General features: G+C 42.9%; 1 protein-coding gene across 14 annotated transcripts in view; it reads left to right on the top strand.

Moving 5' to 3' along the window:
* Nucleotides 1-20,038, top strand: part of ATXN1 (ataxin 1) — a 279,929-nt gene that overhangs the window by 119,245 nt on the left and 140,646 nt on the right. The window contains exon 1 of one of the 14 annotated variants that reach the window (XM_073331970.1): nt 6,244-6,264. The exons of the other annotated variants lie outside the window; for them this stretch is intronic. The gene's annotated coding sequence lies outside the window, so the exon portion shown is untranslated. Of the gene's footprint in view, nt 1-6,243; nt 6,265-20,038 lie in introns of those variants that run through there. 14 annotated transcript variants of the gene reach the window in all.

The raw sequence follows: 20,038 nt of genomic DNA, 5'->3' as shown, positions 1-20,038 counted from the left end.
AGTAGAGTTATGGACCTCAAAGTGACACCTAGTGGTTGATAGTACTTTAAAACAAGCCTCTTTTGGCAAAGATTGCTGTAAAGCGTTGGACAGGGAGGAACTTAGCTCAAAAGAAACAAGATTAAAGTACAGGAAGTTAAGGGGAAGTGTGGTAGAAAAGTTTGTGCAAGCAGTCCAGAATAAATATCTGGGAACAGATTTGGCATCGGCTGAAGAGGAGTGCAAGTATCTCAAAAGAGTGTGGATTGCTCTGCCAGAAAAGGTTTTGTGGCTGAGAGAGAGAGAGGAGTGGTGGCGGACTGACAAAATGTAGGTAACAATCTGAAACAAGAAAAATGGCATGTAAAGAAAAAGAAATGAAGCCATTGACTGTACATGAAAGCGAATACAGAGAAGCAAAGCAAGAGGGAAGCAAAGAAGGCCAAAAAAGGTGCCAGAGATAATCTCTACCCTGAGCTTGTAAACAATCCACAACCAGCTGGCAAAAAGATCTACAATATAGAAAAATGAGACGCAAAGTGAAGGAGGATGGTATTGCAATGCCAGTTGTAAATAATGATCGGGAAGACTTTTTGGAACACCGAACAAGTAAAGGACAGGAGGAAACAATACTCTGAGAGTCTCTTAAATAAGGCAGATCTCTTTTGTGGAGTTGCCAACATGTGTTCCTAACGTGGTGCCCAAGCCTGACATAATGGAGGAGGAGATGAGAAATGCAGTTCAGGAAATGAAGAACAATAAGGCAGTGGGACCTGATGAAGTGATAGTGGCCCAGTGGAAGTCTTGGGTGAGAGACATAAAATGGGTGAGCAGAATGGTTAAAGCTGTATGTCAGGACAAGCTGACTGGTGCAAGACTACGCTGGTCTCAATACATAAGTGTCGCGGTGCCTGGAATGGGTCACGACTGAGAAGGCCAATCTCAGGGCAGACACACCGAAACTGGTGGTATACTCTAATTAGATTTAACCAAATCAACAACAAATGTGTGCTCCTGGATCTCTGTACTAGCTTACCATGGAGCCACAGCCAGTCCCCTTAGACACTCCAGCCTGTATTATCACCCAGACAAACTGGACTTAATGGTGAAAGGTTATTAAAACCAAAAATCATCACACACTAGTTTCTTCCAGCCCCAAATGGCCAGTCACTTACCCCAGGTCAGGGTATACTTCAGATCTCACCAAAGACAACATGGAAGGCAATTTCTTTAGCAAATGAAACCAAAGATTTATTAACTAAGAAAAAAGAGAGAGTTATTGAGAAGTTAAAGCAGGTAAATTACATTATAGGTGACTCACAGTTTGTAGTCCAAATGATAGCAGTGATGTAGAATCTGTTAGTTTTCCATAAGACTCTTAGGACTTCCTAAAATGGCTTTGAGGACCTCTGTCCAATCGCTTAGGGTTCCCCCTGACAGAATCCAAGCAGTTCAGAGATGAAAGACTATTCCCTTAGACCAGTATTTATAGATCTTGCTCACAGCAAATAAGCTGACAAGATTGTTGACCAACATGGGTGCTTCCTTTGATGACAAAAATTAGGAAATGTAGACTGGGAATATGAATCCTATTGAATAGTACAATGGCTCTTGCTTTGAAATCACTTTCTATGCATACACAAGTAATTCGGTCACAGTGATACACACAGCGTAATTGCCGGCCACTCATTTCAATAGGGATGGATAAGTGGGAACAATACAGATAACATTCATTAGTTTTCAGGAAGTCTACACATCAAGCAAATTCTCATCATAATGTTAACACAAACCTCTGATCTAGGGTTAATTAAGCATTAAGGGTACACAGATATAATGCAGATCAACAAGTTATAGATATGAAAAGACAATAGCACTAGCATTCCTTTGAACTGTTCTAAGAGACAAGTGAATTGGCTTGATCCCATTACAATGCCTGTTGGCATTCTTTTGACTCCTTTGAGCACTAGTGAATGGATCTATGTCTACTAGCCCACTTCATATCAATTTGATACTCGCACACAAGTGAATTGGTACACCTAACACTTCTTTGAGGTTGTGACCTGAGCTAGCTAGCTGTGAGCACCACATTTTAAAAAAGGAAGCATCCATGAATGTGGAAACTATCAAGGGATAAACTTACTATTGCATGGGTGAAGATACCAGAACTGTATCCTGGACTCTAGGATTCAGAGAACGGTGGAACTCCTCTTTGAACAAGAACAGTTCGGCTTTATGGAAGGATGAGGAACCACAGATACTATGTTGGTAATTCAGCAAGGGATAGAGGAGCATCTAGAGCAGGGGTGGGCAAACTTTTTGGCCCAAGGGACACATTGGGGTTGACAAATTGTATGGAGGGCCAGGTAGGGAAGGCTGTGCTTCCCCAAACAGCTTGGCCGCCTGCCCATTCCCATTTCCTGCCCCCTGACTGCCCTCCTCAGAACTCCCAACCCATCCAACCCCCCTTGCTCCCTGTCCCCTGCCTCTCTGCCCCTTATCCAACCCCCCTGTTCCCCATCCCCTTACTAGCTGGAGCCAGCCACGCTGCCTGGCAGGAGCTCGCAGCCACACCGCCCAGAGCGCTGGCGGTGTGGCTGCGTGGGTGGGGGGACATCAGGGGAGGGGCTGGGGGCTAGCCTCCCTGGCCGCAAGCTCAAGGGCCAGGCAGGATGGTCCCCTGGGCCGGATGTGGTCCGTGGGCCATTGTTTGCCCACCTCTGATCTAGAGGACCAACAGGATAGCTTCTTGGCTTTTATAGACCTAACCATATGATATAGTGAACAGAGGGATGTTCACATTAGTGCTGAGAAAATATGGCGGGTCTGAGAATATGATGATTGTGATGAATGCGCTACACAGATCACCTAAAATAGTGATCCGAACATGTGTTGGAATGACAAGCCTCTCTGCAGTTACAATCAGTCTGCATCAGGGGTCGGTCCTCAGTCTGCTCATGTTTATCATACTGCTGGACTACATCAGCGGGAAGCCCTCGGTGGGAAAAGGTGAGAGGCTGCTATATGCAGATGACATAGCAATAAGGGCATCTTCAAAAGAAGACCTAAAGGAAATAGTCAACCAGTGGTATGACTAGGTAAGCTGGCATGGCATGAAAATGACTATGACTGAGACTAAGGTCATGTGGGTCAGTAGAGGTGCCACAGGAAAACTGGATATAGAAATTAATGGAATATGACTAACCCAGACTGATCAGTTCAAGTACCTCAGTGGCTTGGTTTTAGAATATGGTGAGCTCGAATGTGAGACACAGTCTGGACTTCGGAGTGCTGTAGGACCATGGGATAACATATAAGGTGTTGTGTATGACAACTGTATGCCGCTGAGATGAAAAGGCCAACTGTATATAGAACAATGGTGTACCCTTCAATGCTGTGCGGTGTGCAGAAGTAAGGGCAGTAATGAGAAGGCTGAGTCAGTGTGTTCAGGTGTTCGAGATGAGACATCATTGCGCTATAAACAGTTACACAAAGAGAGAGATTTTGACATGCAAGCAGTAGGATGGAAATCTAAGTCCATGATGTGGCTGACAAAATTTAGGAAGCATGATTTTGCGGTCTTGGACACATACGGAGAATGAATGAACAGGACTTGGTGAAGATAGCAGGGCAGGAGAGGGTAGTAAGAAAGAGACCCCGAGGAAACCTGAAGAAGAGATGGATGGATTGCATCAAAGAAGATTGTAAGCTTGTGGAAGCCTAGTGCTGCCTTGGATGGACAAAGATGGAGGATGCTTGTACCATGACCCGACCCCAGATAATGGTATGGGGAGGAGGGGTATGGGAGAAGTAGTAATGCTATATCTATATTTATATCTGTCTATCACTAATTTATAATGCACCATTCGTGAATTATCCTTTATTGGTAATGTAATTGTGTCTTAGTGAATGTAATTATTTCACTTTTAGTTATTTAGCTTAATCTGAACTGAGACTCAGGTTGAATTGAACAAGAGTTTTATTTTGTAGTGTAAGAACTGCCTGTTCAGTTGTAACACATTTCTAACGTGAATTTGTTGATAGTATGCAGAGACCTCCTATATCGATCGCTGATGTAATTGTCCTATAGTTGGACAGATGATGTAATTCTTATCTAGTTGCTGAAGACAGTGACCTTGAGACAGATCAGATGACTGAGCAACATAGGTGGATCATTGATTACCAAATGTCCTTGATTAAAGCTAAATTGGCTTTATGCAGTTAATAGCTATAGAGGAATGACTGTGAAGAAACTATAATGCCTCATAAAAGTTGCAGCCTTTTTTAATGAATAAATATCCAAGGCCAAAGGTCAAATGTGTTCATGGTGATTTCAAGACTTGCTTTTATCTGTGTTCTGCATAGTTTTGTAACTTCCTTGCTTTGGCCATTGTTATCAATTAAATTGCTGTAACTTTATAAGACAGCTGTTGTGAGGCCCAAATAAAACATTTTAGTTTGCTAGCGGTAGGGTTGCCAGGTGCCCGGTTTTTGACCGGAATGCCCGGTTGAAAAGAGACCCTGGCAGCTCCGGTTAGCATCGCCCATTGGGCCGTTAAAAGTCTGGTCGGCAGTGCTGCGGGTCTAAGGCAGGCTAGTCCTACCTGTCCTGACATCATGGAAGCAGCCAGCTCCGGCTCCGCACTCCCGTTGGCCGGGAACTGTGGCCAAAAGGAGCCAGGGGGGTGGTGCCTGCGGGCGAGAGCAGCATGCGGAGCCTCCTGCCCTTTCCCCTGCACCTAGGAGCTGGACCTGCTGTCCGCTTCTGAGGTGTAGCGCAGTGCCAAGACAAGCAGGGAGCTTGCCTTAGTCCTGCTGCGCCGCTGACCTGGAGCAGCCCAAGATAAGCCGGTGCCCCAATCCTCTGCCCCAGCCCTGAGCCCTCCCCCAAACCCAGAGCCCCCTTCTGCACCCCAACCCTCCCCCCCCCTCCACACACACACTCCGAATTCCTCAGCCCCAGCCTGGAGCCCCCTCCACACCCTGAATCCCTCCTTTCTGGTCCCACTCAGGAGCCTGCACCCCCAGTTAGAGCCCTCACTCCCTCCTGCACCCCAACCTGCTGCCCCAGCCCACTGAAAGTGAGTGAGGGTGGGAGAGAATGAGCCCTGAGGGAAGGGGAATGTATTGAGCGGGAGGCGGGGCGTCAGCGAAGGGGGGGACTAGGGTGTTCGGTTTTGTGCAGTTAGAAAGTTGGCAACCTGAGCTAGCAGGTGTCACGCTTTTTTTTTTAAAGTAAAATACAAGACACCACATAAGAGAGTCTAAAGGAGGGGAAAAGAAGAATTGTGACTTATTCCTTGGCTTTGGGAAGACCTTTTTCAGGATTAGAGATATGTCGTATAAATGTGTGACTAGTAGAAAGTGATGCTTTTTAATTGGAACACTTAAAAAAGAAAAATACGGGGTGAGGGGGGGAAAGAGATAAACATCACCCGAATTCTGCAGGTCGGGTATAATAAAGATAGGTTTGGTAACCAGCCAGGAAGAGCTAAAGAAAGTGCACAGGCTATAAAGAAATAGATATATTTTTCTCTCTTTATGAAAACAGGCCTCGAGACCTCTCAATACAAATATCAAAGCCTTCAACGATGATAAACATGGATCCTGAAGAGACGAAGAAGGGAGGGGTTTGAGAAGACTAGTGGTTAAAGGGCTATTTTGGCTTCGCTGTTAGTATTTGCTTCTTAAATACCTATAAACTTCTGGACTAGCATTAGCTATTTCATATCAGGAGCTTTTTAAGCATGCTGCTTAATTGCCTGGAGCACTTGCAATGAAATACTATAGATGCAGAACTTGGCAAAGGTTTGTCTTTTGGCTGCGGCTGGAAGGGGTAATCTAGGTAAAAAATGGGAGATATTATCATAATATATTCCCTAAAGCAGATTCTTACAAAAAAGAGTGCCAAAAACTAATCGAATGCATGATTTTGACCCAAAATACCAAAAACCTCATGAAAGATTAGTCTGATGCCCTGAAAGGTAAGTGAGAGAGGGGGGAATTGATTCTTTGGGTTAATGTAAATCTAGTTTATAGACAGCTTGGCATGGTTCTGTAGTTCTCTCTTTTCACTGAAAAATGTGTATGATCTCTTACTGCACTTTTTTTTAAAAAAAATCATGAATAAATTGGCTACGAATTTTGCTTCACTTTTTGCGTTCTATGAATGTGTATAGTGTATTGTATTGAAATTCATCTTCTACTTATTTAATCTGCCTATCAGTTCTTCTTTCACGTAGGGGCTGATTCTGGAGCTCTTATGTGGACGTGAGTGGGACTACTTGGGTGAGTAAGTGCTCAACAGTGACAGCAGGGCTTCCACAATCTGTCCCATACTGTATGTTCACAGAGACACTTGCAGCTGGAAATGGCTCTTTCTTTCATTCAGGACTCAGAGAAAATGTTGGCCTTTGAAAAGAGAAGAAAAAATTTTGGTTTGTTATGTTGGTGTGAGTGTATGGTGAACCTAGGAGGCAGACTCACTCTCTTGTGCTCGCTCTCTCAGAAAGGAACTTAAGTACCTAACTTTAAGCAAAGGGGCACCTTATGTCCTTAAAAGTTGTCTGCATTTAACTCTCTCTTTCTGAATCAGGGCTTCTGTGAGATGATATGAAGTCACCTGCACTGAGTCTTGAGCCCAGCGTCAGAAATATCAGTAGATTGTTCCAGTTTCCTTGTAGAAAGGGCACAAAACTGGTTCATGGTGGGAGGGGAAGAAGACCTAGTGGGTCTGAATCTGTTGTTGCCTCATTTCCGCTGGAGTTGCTGTCTTTTCTAGGCCTTTATGTGGTCCTCAGCACTTTAGCATCTGAGTGTCTCACAATCTTTAATGTATCCCAGTAGCACAGAGGGGGAACTGAGGCACAGAGAGGCTAAGTTACTTGCTGAAGGGCACGTAGGAGGTCTGGCAAGCAGGGACTTGTATCTGGGTCTCCCAAGCCCTAGGCTAGTGTCCTGACCACTGGACCATCCTTCCTCTTTCTCACCTCTTTCTTCCTATCATTCAGCTGTTCCTTCCACACCTAGGTTTACCAGTCAGCATAATCTGCAGTTCACCAGTCCCTTCCGTCAACATTCACTCCCGGATAACAGAATTTATGTGCTCAGAAACAATTACCAGTTACTGATCAGAGTGTCTGCCCCTAAATTACTGTTCTGTGAATGAAATTCACCCCACTGCGGAGGACCAGCACAAAGCCTCTGCACCACTTATATCCATTCAATAAGTCCTGTCCTGAGACTGACACTTAGTTGTGCATAGCTTTTGCACTGCCCCTCTACACTGGGGTGAATTTTCCTCTGTAACTTTACAATAAAATGATCAATAGTACTTGTCCACTGAATTTCCATGTAAGCCAAATTCCTTTTTATTAAGATTATCTTTCTTCCTATGTCTACACTACCGTGGTAAGTCGATCTACACTACGCAACTCCAGCTACGTGAATAGCGTAGCTGGAGTTGACGTACCTGAGGTCGAGTTACCGGAGGATCTACACCATGGGGGGTCGATGGGAGAAACTATTCCGTTGACTTACTTTACACTTCTCGTTGGGGATAGAATACAGGGGGGTCGACTGGAGAGCATTCTGCTGTCGATTTGGCTGGTCTTCACTAGACCCACTAAATTGACCGCCAATAGATTGATCTCAGAGCGTGGATCCCGGCTGTAGTGTAGATGCAAGTAACGTCTGTTGCTGTCTCACTGTAACTTGCCTCGCCTAGCTTAAATGGGGAGTTGTAGCAAGCTGTGACCCTGATCTGATGTCTCCCAACCTTTTAAATTGCTTCCCCCCACCTCCACCCAGGTTGACAGCAAAGCCTCTCAAACAAAAGCCTTACGTCCTTTTCTTGCCAGGTGTCATATGTCTGCTGCAGTGCACAAGATCTCTGTCAAGCTTTCTTACAACTACAATACCCACCTGCAGAAGTAAAGAAACAGATTGATAGAGCCAGAAGAGTTCCCAGAAGTTACCTACTACAGGACAGGCCTAACAAAGAAAATAACAGAACGCCACTAGCCGTCACCTTCAGCCCCCAACTAAAACCCCTCCAACGCATTATTAAGGATCTACAACCTATCCTAAAGGATGACCCAACACTCTCACAAATCTTGGGAGACAGGCCAGTCCTTGCCTACAGACAGCCCCGCAACCTGAAGCAAATACTCACCAACAACCACATACCACACAACAGAACCACTAACCCAGGAACTTATCCTTGCAACAAAGCCCGTTGCCAACTGTGCCCACATATCTATTCAGGGGACACCATCACAGGGCCTAATAACATCAGCCACACTATCAGAGGCTCGTTCACCTGCACATCCACCAATGTGATATATGCCATCATGTGCCAGCAATGTCCCTCTGCCATGTACATTGGTCAAACTGGACAGTCTCTACGTAAAAGAATAAATGGACACAAATCAGATGTCAAGAATTATAACATTCATAAACCAGTCGGAGAACACTTCAATCTCTCTGGTCACGCGATCACAGACATGAAGGTCGCTATCTTAAAACAAAAAAACTTCAAATCCAGACTCCAGCGAGAAACTGCTGAATTGGAATTCATTTGCAAATTGGATACTATTAATTTAGGCTTAAATAGAGACTTGGAGTGGCTAAGTCATTATGCAAGGTAGCCTGTTTCCTCTTGTTTTTTCCTACCCCCCCCCCCCCAGATGTTCTGGTTTAACTTGGATTTTAACTTGAAGAGTGGTCAGTTTGGATGAGCTATTACCAGCAGGAGAGTGAGTTTGTGTGTGTATGGGGGTGGGGGGGATGTGAGAACCTGGATTTGTGCAGGAAATAGCCCAGCTTGATTGTCATGCACATTGTGTAAAGAGTTGTCACTTTGGATGGGCTATCACCAGCAGGAGAGTGAATTTGTGGGGCGGGGTGGAGGGTGAGAAAACCTGGATTTGTGCTGGAAATCACTTTAGATAAGCTATTACCAGCAGGACAGTGGGGTGGGAATAGGTATTGTTTCATATTCTCTGTGTATATATAAAGCCTGCTGCAGTTTCCACGATATGCATCTGAGGAAGTGAGCTGTAGCTCATGAAAGCTTATGCTCTAATAAATTGGTTAGTCTCTAAGGTGCCACAAGTCCTCCTTTTCTTTTTACATAATTTGAAAGCACAGTCAAAACAATTCAGTTTCATTCTTCCTTGCCTGGAAGAAAATAGCCAGCAGTGTCTCTAGTATTAGAGTATCAGCAGTATTACTAGTGTCTCCCATGTTATGAAGGAACTGGCAGAATTGTATGCTGCTGTCCTTCCCAAAACTTGTTCTGAATTAGCTGAGAAAGAGGGGAACATTTCCCAAGCTACACTACAAATCTCCTGGTCCCAAGCCCTAAAGGGAAAGTAGCCTGGAGTTTTTCCAGACCCCAGCTTTTACTCCCAAACCTTTCCTCTCTTTCAGAATTTATTGTTCTCCACGTTTCTGTGTGCCCAGCACTCCTGAGACAGGATAGCTTGTCCCATGAGATTTCTGTCTCTGGCTTTAAATAAGTTGAAGGTATTATTTATGCAGTGTCACTAACTATTTGAGCCTCATATCTCCCCCCACCCCATTACTCTTGAGATACAGTGGGTCAGATCCAAGCTGAAGCAAGTCAGTGTGGCTCCATTGACTTCATGGCAATTTACCCCATCAGGGGGTCTGGCCCAATCATTAGTGAATTCCTATGAGGCCAATATTCATGATAGCATTGTCTATCTGCTTTGTGTTTGCTTTATTCTGCCTTTAACAAGTTGGACCCCAGAGACTGAAACATGTTATACTCTGCTCCTTATTGTTCTTCATCATACAGCCATAAACAGAGGCTGATTTTACTCCAGACCTATCCTTGGCCATTCTCTTGCCCTAATTTTTTCAGAAAGCTGTTGGATTTTTTTCAGCATTAGCTTGTTGCTGTCCTAGCCAGGATGAGACATACTGCGGCTTGCTTTATAGTCTAGAGATTGATGCATTATGAAGATCAGAGATCTGTTGTTGTGATTTTTCTGAGATGACGCAAAGGAAACCCGTGATGCTAAGGACACTGAGGGTAATTATTACCTATCTAATCTATTGGCATTTCTGAAGTGCCTGTCACTGCGACCTGTAGGTGGTCTTATGGGGGTTACAGTGTAAATTGGGTACAACTCTATTGAAGTCAATGCAATTACACCAATGTGAGAGGGGAATGGGGCCTGAGGAGCTCAGGTTTTGTCCTGTGATGTAAACAGACTACACATAGGGTCTGCTTCTTAGCGAATCTTTGGATTGCCCTTCCCTGAAACAGCTGTAACTGGGAGTGCTGTCACTTCCCTCAGGGCGTGTCTGAGCCATGCATGCGTGGTCTTCCCTTTGGTGTCTCTATGACTGAGAAGGATCCACCAGGGGGTGTTTAAGTGGAATTTCCCCTACCAACAATCCTAGGAGGCTGTTGTGGGCAATACTATCCCTAGGGCTTTTTTTCATTTGCCACCATGAGAAGGGTTTGCTCTTTTTCTGTCCCTCCTTCTATCTTTCGCTGAGAGTTGTTTCCTGACACATCCCCTTCATTCTTCCCCTCTGATTGCCCTAAGGGCCAGATCTGTCCTGCCTGCTCATTGGCTTTCTGCTCTACTTCCCCCTCCAGCTGTGGAAGAGGAATAGTCCACTTGTGGTCAACTGTGGACAGGAAAAGGGATTTTGTGTGGGGGTGGAGACGGTACATGGCAGTGCTGCCTGTCCTGGCAGCCCTGCCAGGTTACTCTCCTTTTGATCCTGAGGCTCAGTTTTTGTAGAGAAGAAGCAGACTGCATTTGCTTGACAGGGTCCCTGTGATATTGTAGTGTTGGCCAGGGCTTGACTGATGAGTGACTTTGAGCTATCTCCAGGTAGGTTTAGCTGTGTCTTATAGGGGTGGAAGACATGGTGGTAAAAACACCTTCTCCTTTTAAAATTCTCCCTGCAATATGTGTCGTTTTCTGTTCCTGTTCTGGGAGCACCAAAGAAGAGTTTAGGGAGGAAGCTGGTCAGTTATATAGGCAAGCACTAAAGACGATGGGTGAAATTCACCCTTGCCCAAAGGGCCCACAGAAGGCAAATGCACCACTTACGTGGGGCTGTTTTGAGGGCTGAGGAGTGGTTTAAGTCATCCTATGGAAATTGGAATGACCTGTGCTGAAGTCCTGGGAAAACCATGTCTGTCTGTCTGTCAATGCATTTTTAAAAGTTTAGTGTTTCAGAAGCAGTAAAAGAAAACCAGCATTTTAACAACTCTACTCTATGTCCTGCCATAGAACAAAGGGCTCAGGAGTGCCACTCAGACACTTGAAACTGAAAAACACTTGTGTCATTTACATGGCAGTTCAGAATACAGGCTACAGTGCTGCTAGAGCAGAGACCACAAACTTTCACATTTGAGTCATCTGTTGAAAAGCTACATATTTTTCTAAAGAGGGACCAAAATATGTTTTTGTAAGTAGTTTTACTTGCTGCTAAACAGATTCAGCCTAGACAGTGAGATTTATTTATAAATTGGATTTTCTTGCTCACCACAACTACTTATTAGATTGCTGAATTACATTGATCAGAGAGTTTGACCTTGCTTGTGGAGCCCTGGTACAAAACCAATCATCCGATCCTAGTATGAATACCACTGTTTGTGTCTACAGAAACCAATCGACACTTCTAAGTAATCTGTTTAAATAGGCTGTGACACTAAACTTCCTTTCTCTCACTTATCTGAGCCAAGCAATCTCTTCAAACAATTGATGTTTTTCATTCTGCAGTAATCTTCTATCACTTGCATTAATTGCTGTAATCTCTGTTGTATTTTAAATGTCTCCTTGTCAAGATACATCCAGGGATAACTAGAGTGTGAATCTTTTTCTGAGACTATCACTTGTGTTCTATATCCTGGATTAGCTGTAAGGGACTGTCTTTTAATAATAATTAATAAATAATAATAAGTAGAGCCACTATACTTAGGGTCGCACAGTACTTTCCATTATAAGATGCTGTTTTCAGTTTGGTTGTAATTTTGTCAGACTTCACTGTTGAAGCTGAAATTTTCCATGCTGGGTGTCTGCTTCACTCTGTGGGTTGTTTTTTTTTTTGGTTGTTTTTTTTTTATTTCAGCAAAAATGGTTCAGCCATTTCAGAGAATGACATTAGGAAAAGATCCATTGTTTTGCCCATGTTAAAAAAATTCTTACCTCTGTTTCTTTTAGAAGGTCTAGCACCCCTATTTTATGGAAGAGGGGCTTGAAATTTGTCTACGAAGTTGCCCTGGTGTTGGGGCTGTGCCTTTTCATCTGTATGAAAATTTGCCTCAATTTGACCAAGTTATAAGCCTCTGAAAAATCTCAGTTTGCACATGCTCAATAGGGCCTTGTTAGAGTTTGGTAGCTAATTTTTCAGAAGATTCCAGCTGTATTGAGCATGCTCCAACCCAGAGCTTCAGGACCTGAGCAGAACTTTTCCTGAAATTGCTGCACCTGTCTGCTCATAGCTCCTTTGATTCCAGGCACAGGAACTGAGAGCAGGGAGACTCTCTCTCCTGTGTTCACAATGTTCCCTGGTGCTGGAACACAGGCAATGTGGAGAAGAAGGAAACCTGATTTGAAATATAGAGGGGACAAGAGCCAGACTAGGGGGAGGGCGTGGGCAGCAGAAGTAGATCTGGAAGTGGAGCCTGGAGGCAGAGGTAAAGGAAGAGACTAGGACTGGCTGGGCAAGAACACTGGGAGCGGGAGTTAGGGTGGGAAGACAATTGGAGCAGACCAGGATCTGGAGTGTGGGGACACTGGACTGGCTGTTCAATGAGACTGGGACAAGGAGCCGGGGGAAACTGAGATGAGGAGTTGGGGACAGAAAGAGACAGATATGGGACAAGAACATGCTGGAGGAGATAGAGTCAGAAGGTCTGTGCCCACCGGAGCACACTTCCCTCTAGAAGCTGGAATGGAACTCAAGATTCTTGAGTCTTACCGTTCCTTTGCTGTCCAAAATAATAATAATAATAATAATAATAATTATGTAATAATAAATATAATTAATAATGTGTGGAACTCAATGGCAAATTGTATCTCACCCTCTCTAGTGCTGGTCAACATAAAGATTGACAACCTACTGCCACTGTCAGTTACTACATTATCTCAGGTGGTAGAGGTCTACTTGGCATCTAAAGGTTCCAGTTCTGCTGATGAACCACGTAGGTGTCCGTATAAATCCATATGATAGAATTTTTATTTTTTCATTTTTTTAAATCGGGAAATTAGACACAAAAGTATGTTAAAAGAACATTATGGGTGATCCTCTTTAATTACATGACAATTAGTGGGCACTGTTGAGAGTAACTGCTCTGTGCCTCAGTTTCCCACATTAAAAGTGGGGATAATAACCTCTCCTTTTATGGGGATGTTTAAAAATGAATTAATTAATATTTGTGAACCACTCAGACACTCTATCTATACCCACTGTTGTTGTAAGTGACAAGATTTATCATAATTGAAAGAGATTAGAGGGGATTTTTTTCCAGTTTGTAGTCTTTGTAAATTTAACATTTATGCATCTCATTTTCACAGTACACCCTGATAAGTTAGTTTTCCTTGTTTGTGTAATGAGAGAGAGCGAGAGGGAGAAGAAAATGTGATTGTAAAACCACAGAAATTAGCAGGAAGGAAATAGAGCCAAGTAAACGATCATAACTACTATATAATCATTGTGGAACGTAACCGTATTTCAGGTTGACTGAGTTACCTTCATTAAATTAAGCCTCATAATATTATTCCACTATATAATTGGAGATACTGAGATATGGTGCTATTCAAGTAAAAAAATTCTAATGTTCCATCCATTTTGACAGTTGTTTAAAAGCATTCACCAATTTTTGGTGCCCCAGTTTTTGAGTGCTCAACTCGAACCACAAAAGGGTGAATTTCCAGAGGTACTGAGCACCCACAGCTCCCATTGACTTCAGCTGGAGTTGCGGGTACTCATTGTGATGAATGTGAGATCCAGGAAACATGGGAACATAAAAACACTATTACACTGAAGTGTGCCAAACGCTGTAGACACAGAGATTATTCATAAACTCATGTATCTGTAAATGTTATATGTATTTTTGTGAGAAGGGGATTGTAGTCTAGTTTCCCAGGAGAGATTAGTGAGCTTCCTCCAGGAACTAAATATGGATCGGGGAGGGTAGTTATTGCAAATTCCAGAACAGGTAACAACTCCAGAGAAATACCATCCCCTTGGGTGAATTGCATATATTGGTTCAGACCAGGTTCAAGATGCTGAGGAGACAAAGGACTGGTCTGCACTTAAAACTTATACGTGTATAACTGTGCCAGCCAGGGGTGTGAAAAACCCACACCTTTAATGACACAGCCATGTCAACAGATCCCCTAGTGTAGATGCAGCTATGCCAACAGAAGAGTATTTCTGTCATCATAGCTCATATCCGTCAGGGAGGTGGTGTTCCTACACCAGCAGACCCCCTGCTCCTCGTCCTGGCATACACTCCGTCTGCTCTAGGTGGCTGTGCCTGCTTTGGCTCTGTAGCCATAGTCAGAGAAAGGATTTCCGGTATAAAACTTTAGCCTGAACTAGCTGCGTACTTCATTTGATCCTCAAGCTGACATGATTCTGTAATCATGAGGGCAAACCCCTGCTGGAAGGATTTGAAAGACTGGAACCTGCCAGGGGCTCCATGTGGAAGATAGGTGGCACCTGGTAAGCTTAGCATGAGTAGACTCTTTATTGTTTTATTATATGTTTTCTCTGCTTTTACCCTCTACTTTCATCCTAAAATAAATGTACTGTGGGTTCTGTCTCTTAATATGTGTTTGTACAGTGCTCTGTGAAAGCTGGCTGTCACTGCAAGCCATGTCATTGTCCCCTGAGAGTGAACAAGCCACAGGTGCTGGTTAAGGTCAGACCTGCTGGGGTAGTCACAGTGAATGGAAGCCTAAATCCCTGGTATGGCGGGAGAGAGACACTGGTTCCCAGCGCCTGTCCATAGAGAGGTGATGGCTAGAGGCCTGAGACCTAAAGGGGCACCCTTGAGCAGACCTCAGTTGTCTCATATTGAATGTATTGAGGTAACTAAAATCAGTAGACACTTGAAAAATGTTTGGCTTAAGTGACCTCCTTAAAGTCTCTCTCACTATCTGTGGGAGATGTGTGAATAGAACTGTCTGACTCCTGGTCCTGGGTTTTGGTCACAAAACCAATTTATTTGTTGATTTATACGGTGTAGTTGGGATAATCACAAGCTTTGCAAGCTTTTTTGAGGTGATGGGGTGAAGGGATGCAGACATTCTGCTGCTTGAAAAGGTTTTTTTTTTTTATGGTTTGAGATTTAACATTATTTTGTTTGTAAATTATTTATGTTGGTTGAAACTGAGTGTTTGATTGAATACTATACCTACTAACCTAGGCAAAAAAGAAGCTGTGATTCACACAGATATTTACATAAATATATATTTCACACATACATACACTTACCTCTCCCAACCTTGTCTTGTCTATTCAGATTGTAAACTATTTTGGGGTGGGGACTGTCTCTTAATATGTGTTTGTACAGCGCCTAGCACAATGTGGCCCTCATCTCGATTGGGGTCTCTAGAGATAATTATAATATGGATAATAATTCACACAAACACATACCGCTCACTGTGAGAATATATATATATTCTCACAGTGAGCGGTATGTGTTTATTATCTATATATATATTATCTCTCGATATGTATAAGCTCACTGAACTAACATGGTATGGCTGGGTCTCTGATTATGGTTTTGTAAGGAGAGGGGTTTTCTGGGTACAGGGAGAGGCTTTACAAATGTCTTCTAAGGCACAGCTCTGCTAGCTTCAAAGACTGAAGCTGGCTGTTTGTGCATTGGACACAGATTTAATAACTGAAGCTTCAAAGCCTAAGGTGCGGTCTTTAATATACTAACATTCCCAGTAAGATGTAGGGGAAGTTCACACCTCTGTTGGTGCTGTTGTTTCAGTCTGCCTGGCTGCAGACTCAGCAAGACTGCTGCACACAGGTTTATATTGTAAAGTTATCTTTACTACCAGAAGTGCTAGAAACTTAATTGTTTTTAAACAAAAGCGCAGAATCTGGAGTACACAGTACAGCCTGCCAAGAGATCATAAATCATCAGACTCTGGTAGGTTTCTCTGCTCGTTTCTCTGCATGTAATTTGAATGCATTGGTATGTGTTTACATGTTAACTCTTAATTGGAATAATCATTGTTAGCATTGTTGTTAGGTAATTGAGTTCTGGTCTGTAGTTCTTTGTTACTTGTTTTCTTAAAAGTATATTAAAAAAAAGACAAGAAATAATAATTCTCTCTTGGGATCCTGTTAACTTTTCTACACCTAAGTTTATAGCTATTTTTCAGCTTTCTGTACCCAGTCCTTGCACATTTGAATAGGGATAGGGAGGAAGCCAGAGCTCCAGCTGGCCATTGGTGGTTTGAGCACTACATTGTCTAGTCTTGCTGAAAGATTTCCATGACATGGTGCTTAAAATGCCAACGACCACTGGTTTCTTCCCTACGCTAGCACTCCTGGCATCCTATCACAGGCAAAGCTGAAACTGTGTGGAAAATGAGCAAAAATTTCCTCTTGTAAACTAGGGATAATATTTTCAAGAATACCTAAGAACCTTTTTCAAAAGTGCCTCAGGGTATGTCTATACATACACAACAGCTGGGAGGCATGATTCCCTGCCCTGATCGACAGACTCGCACTAGCTTGAGAAGAGCTAGCGTGCTACAAAGAGCACAGGTTTGCTAAACCTAAAAATAGCTTTGCTGCATGGGCAGTGGCTCAGGCTAGCTGCGTGGGTCCGAGCTCAGGCAGCCAGTGCCACAACGGTACCACACTGCTATTTGTAATGTGCTAGCTCAACCAGAGCTAGCACGGATCTGTGTCCCACGCTGGGAATCACATATCCCTGCTGCAGTGTAGACATACCCTTAGGCATTTAGGAGCCTGAGTCTCAATGAAAGTCAGTGGGACTTAGGCACCTAAATCACTTAGGCACTTTTGAAAATTTTACTCAATCCTAGTTCTAAATGCAGTTTTCTGCTTGTAATAGATACTTACTTTACAGTCTCTCTATTGATATGAATTCACATCTGATGTGTTTTTGCATGGAAACTAAAGTAGGAAAAGGTTTTATGTAAGCCTGCCAAATAATCTTGGGTCTTTTGATTAGCTTCCATTAGTGTTCAACAATCATCTGACCTGTTAGGTTTTGTGTGGAAGGAAGTTCACTGTTTAATGAAGTTAAACAGGCTAGTTGACATTCAATGTCTTCTCAAGTCACCAGCAGAATCCTTGTTTCATCTTGTTGGCCGTGGTGCTTTCTGCAAAGGATCCTAAAAACAATTTATAGGCAGTTAGCTCAGTTATTGAAATATACTGGGCCTGCAAAATGCCTGATGCCAGGCTTAGGTACTTGATCAGAATCCTACTGGTGCTAAGTACAGCCATGTTTTGAGAACTTCAGATCACATCTTTGGTCAGAAATTATTGAGCACAGGTAGGACTAGTAGTCTAAATTATGCCCATTTCTAGAAATTGGTGTTATGTGCATTTTAATGTTGGTAAATTGTTGTTGAGGTTATCGGTATCTCCGTACTTGGAAGTGAGGTCTGCATCTCCTAGGATTGCCTGGTGTTTGGACAAACAAGTATGTGGATCTCAGTGCTGACTGACAGTCATCCTAGATTTGTGTAGACACATCCGAAAAGCAGACACATCTTTAGTGGCCCTAACAAAAGGAGAAAGGATCAGTTTCACATCACTGTGTTCTCTTTGACTGATATTTACCTTAAAATCGTACTCTGCCTTTCACAGGTTTGGAATAGAAAATGGAAACAAGGGGTTGGCAGCTTCTTTAACAAATGGTGAGTTTTAAATGTTTTAAATCAGTGGTTTTCAACCTTTTTTCATTTGTGGACCCCTGAAAAATTTCGAATGGAGGTGCGGACCCCTTTAGAAATCTTAGACATTGTTTGCGGAGTCCCAGGGGTCTGTGGACCACAGGTTGAAAACCACTTCTTTAAATAAGGAAATAGTTTGAAATAAATTTGATATATTTGAAAACCTAGTATTTAATTTCTGTTCTTAAAATCGAAGTGCTACATTCCACTGCTCTCATTTACATCCCATACAACAGCACTAAAATCTTACAGGATATAAGTGAGAGCGGAATTTGGTCTTTAACGAAGCACAGTAGCAAACTAGCAAAGAAGCAGTTTCTATCCAAAATATAGGCTATTTCCAAAGATCATGGATAGCTGAGAAGCCTGCTTTGAGATCAGCACAGACCTTGTAGTGCCAAATAAAATTTCTGTAATTTCAGCCTATTGTTATACATTTTTCAGTAATAAATAAACATCTGAATTAAGGCAGTTGCTTGTGAATATTAGCACTCCAGAAGGAGACTCTTGTTTGAAATCCAGTGTAGGTCACAAATGAAAATGAGCTGAGACTTCCCCTAACTCACATCGCAGAACCACAATGTAATTTAGTGTGGTAACTGAGAGAGGTAATGGTGTGTGCACGTGCGTATGCATGCACAAAGTACAGTACTGTATTATGCCTGCCTCTATCCAGTGCTGTGAGGCCCTCATTTTCAGGAACCCACATTCAGTCAAAATGCTTAAAAATAAATAAACCATATATGATACAATTCGGACTTCTCATGTAGCTATATTAACTTTATTGACTGTAGGGAACTGGAATCTCCAAGTTCAAAGCACTAACAGCGAAGCTACTAGAGCTCCCTCCTGGTCTTTCTTAAAACCAGCGGGTTACCAAGATTCATTCTCAGTATTTTTGTCTTCTGCTCTGAAAGCTCTGCAAAGCGTAGAGCAAGGGGAAGATTGCTTTGGCATTGGTAGCTTGCTGAAAAGTAAAGCAAATCCTTTGCATCAAAACCAACAAAGATCTGGATTGCACAAAATAATTTAACTCCCTACTTGACATATTAGCTGAAGTTCCTTTCTGGTCATCTCTTGCCTTTAGCCAAGAAAGTGCAGTCCAATCTTCTAAGATTGAAAACCAAAGCAGTTCTGGTCTGTGAATATTGCTTTGGCCAGCCAATGGAATATCTGCCGTGACACACATTCCTAGTGTAAACAGGCAACGCTGATGTTTATACCAGTGGAGTTTAGCACTGCTTGAAACCAAGGGTTTCAAGATTCAGATAGGGTAAACTGGCTATAAACACAATCTTGCCGAAGCAGCGCACACCTGTGGTATATACTGGTGGCTGGTCACCAGCTTGAAATCAAGGCAGATTCACAGCGTGTAGTCAAGGCCTTTGTGAGTTGTAATGTATTCTTCTCCTCAGACTCTTCTCTTGTTTCCATTGTAACATACAGAGGGATTTTCTTATTTCTGTTTGTCAGAAGTTTTTATTCTTCTGGGGTTTTTTGTTCAGTTTATGGCAAATGCCATTCTGCAAAGAAAATAGAAAAATGACCACGGCTAGATTTCTTCTGTGTCTCAAACAAGTTTATTATTGTATTATGTGGGTTATGTGTGTTATGTGGGTCTGATCTGTATGGTCTGTAGCTGGACTAGATTGTGACCTCATTGGGGCAGGCACCATATCCTACTGTTTGTATAGCATCAGGCACTCTTGTCAGTACAGACTAATTTAATCAATTACTAGGTTACTACTAGGTTTTGGCCACTTCTCAGAGTCACATGCCTCTGTACAACTTATGGCAGACTTAAGTGTGCCCCACTATGGATATATGTAATCCTGAACTGGTCCAAGTCATTTTTGCCATGAAAACTTTCCATCTAAAGATTGAACTCGGCTAGGAACTAACTCAACATTCTTGGTCGTAACATAATTGTGATTGCAACTTATGCCTTGTGTTTGCAGGTCTGCACATAATTCTTGCCTTTGTGGTGGTGTCACTGGAATCAGTTTGATAATCAAAGGGGCATTTCATGCATTACATGTGAAAATGTATGATGGGATGAGAAGTGGCTTGGCAGCCATTTGTCCTGCATCTCATCAGCCAAGTGATAT

This window comes from Lepidochelys kempii, chromosome 2, assembly GCF_965140265.1.
Source record: "Lepidochelys kempii isolate rLepKem1 chromosome 2, rLepKem1.hap2, whole genome shotgun sequence".
NCBI classification, from domain to species: Eukaryota; Metazoa; Chordata; order Testudines; family Cheloniidae; genus Lepidochelys; species Lepidochelys kempii.
The sequence above is the reverse complement of the archived record's forward strand: the minus strand, read 5'-3'. Positions and strand labels throughout refer to the sequence as shown.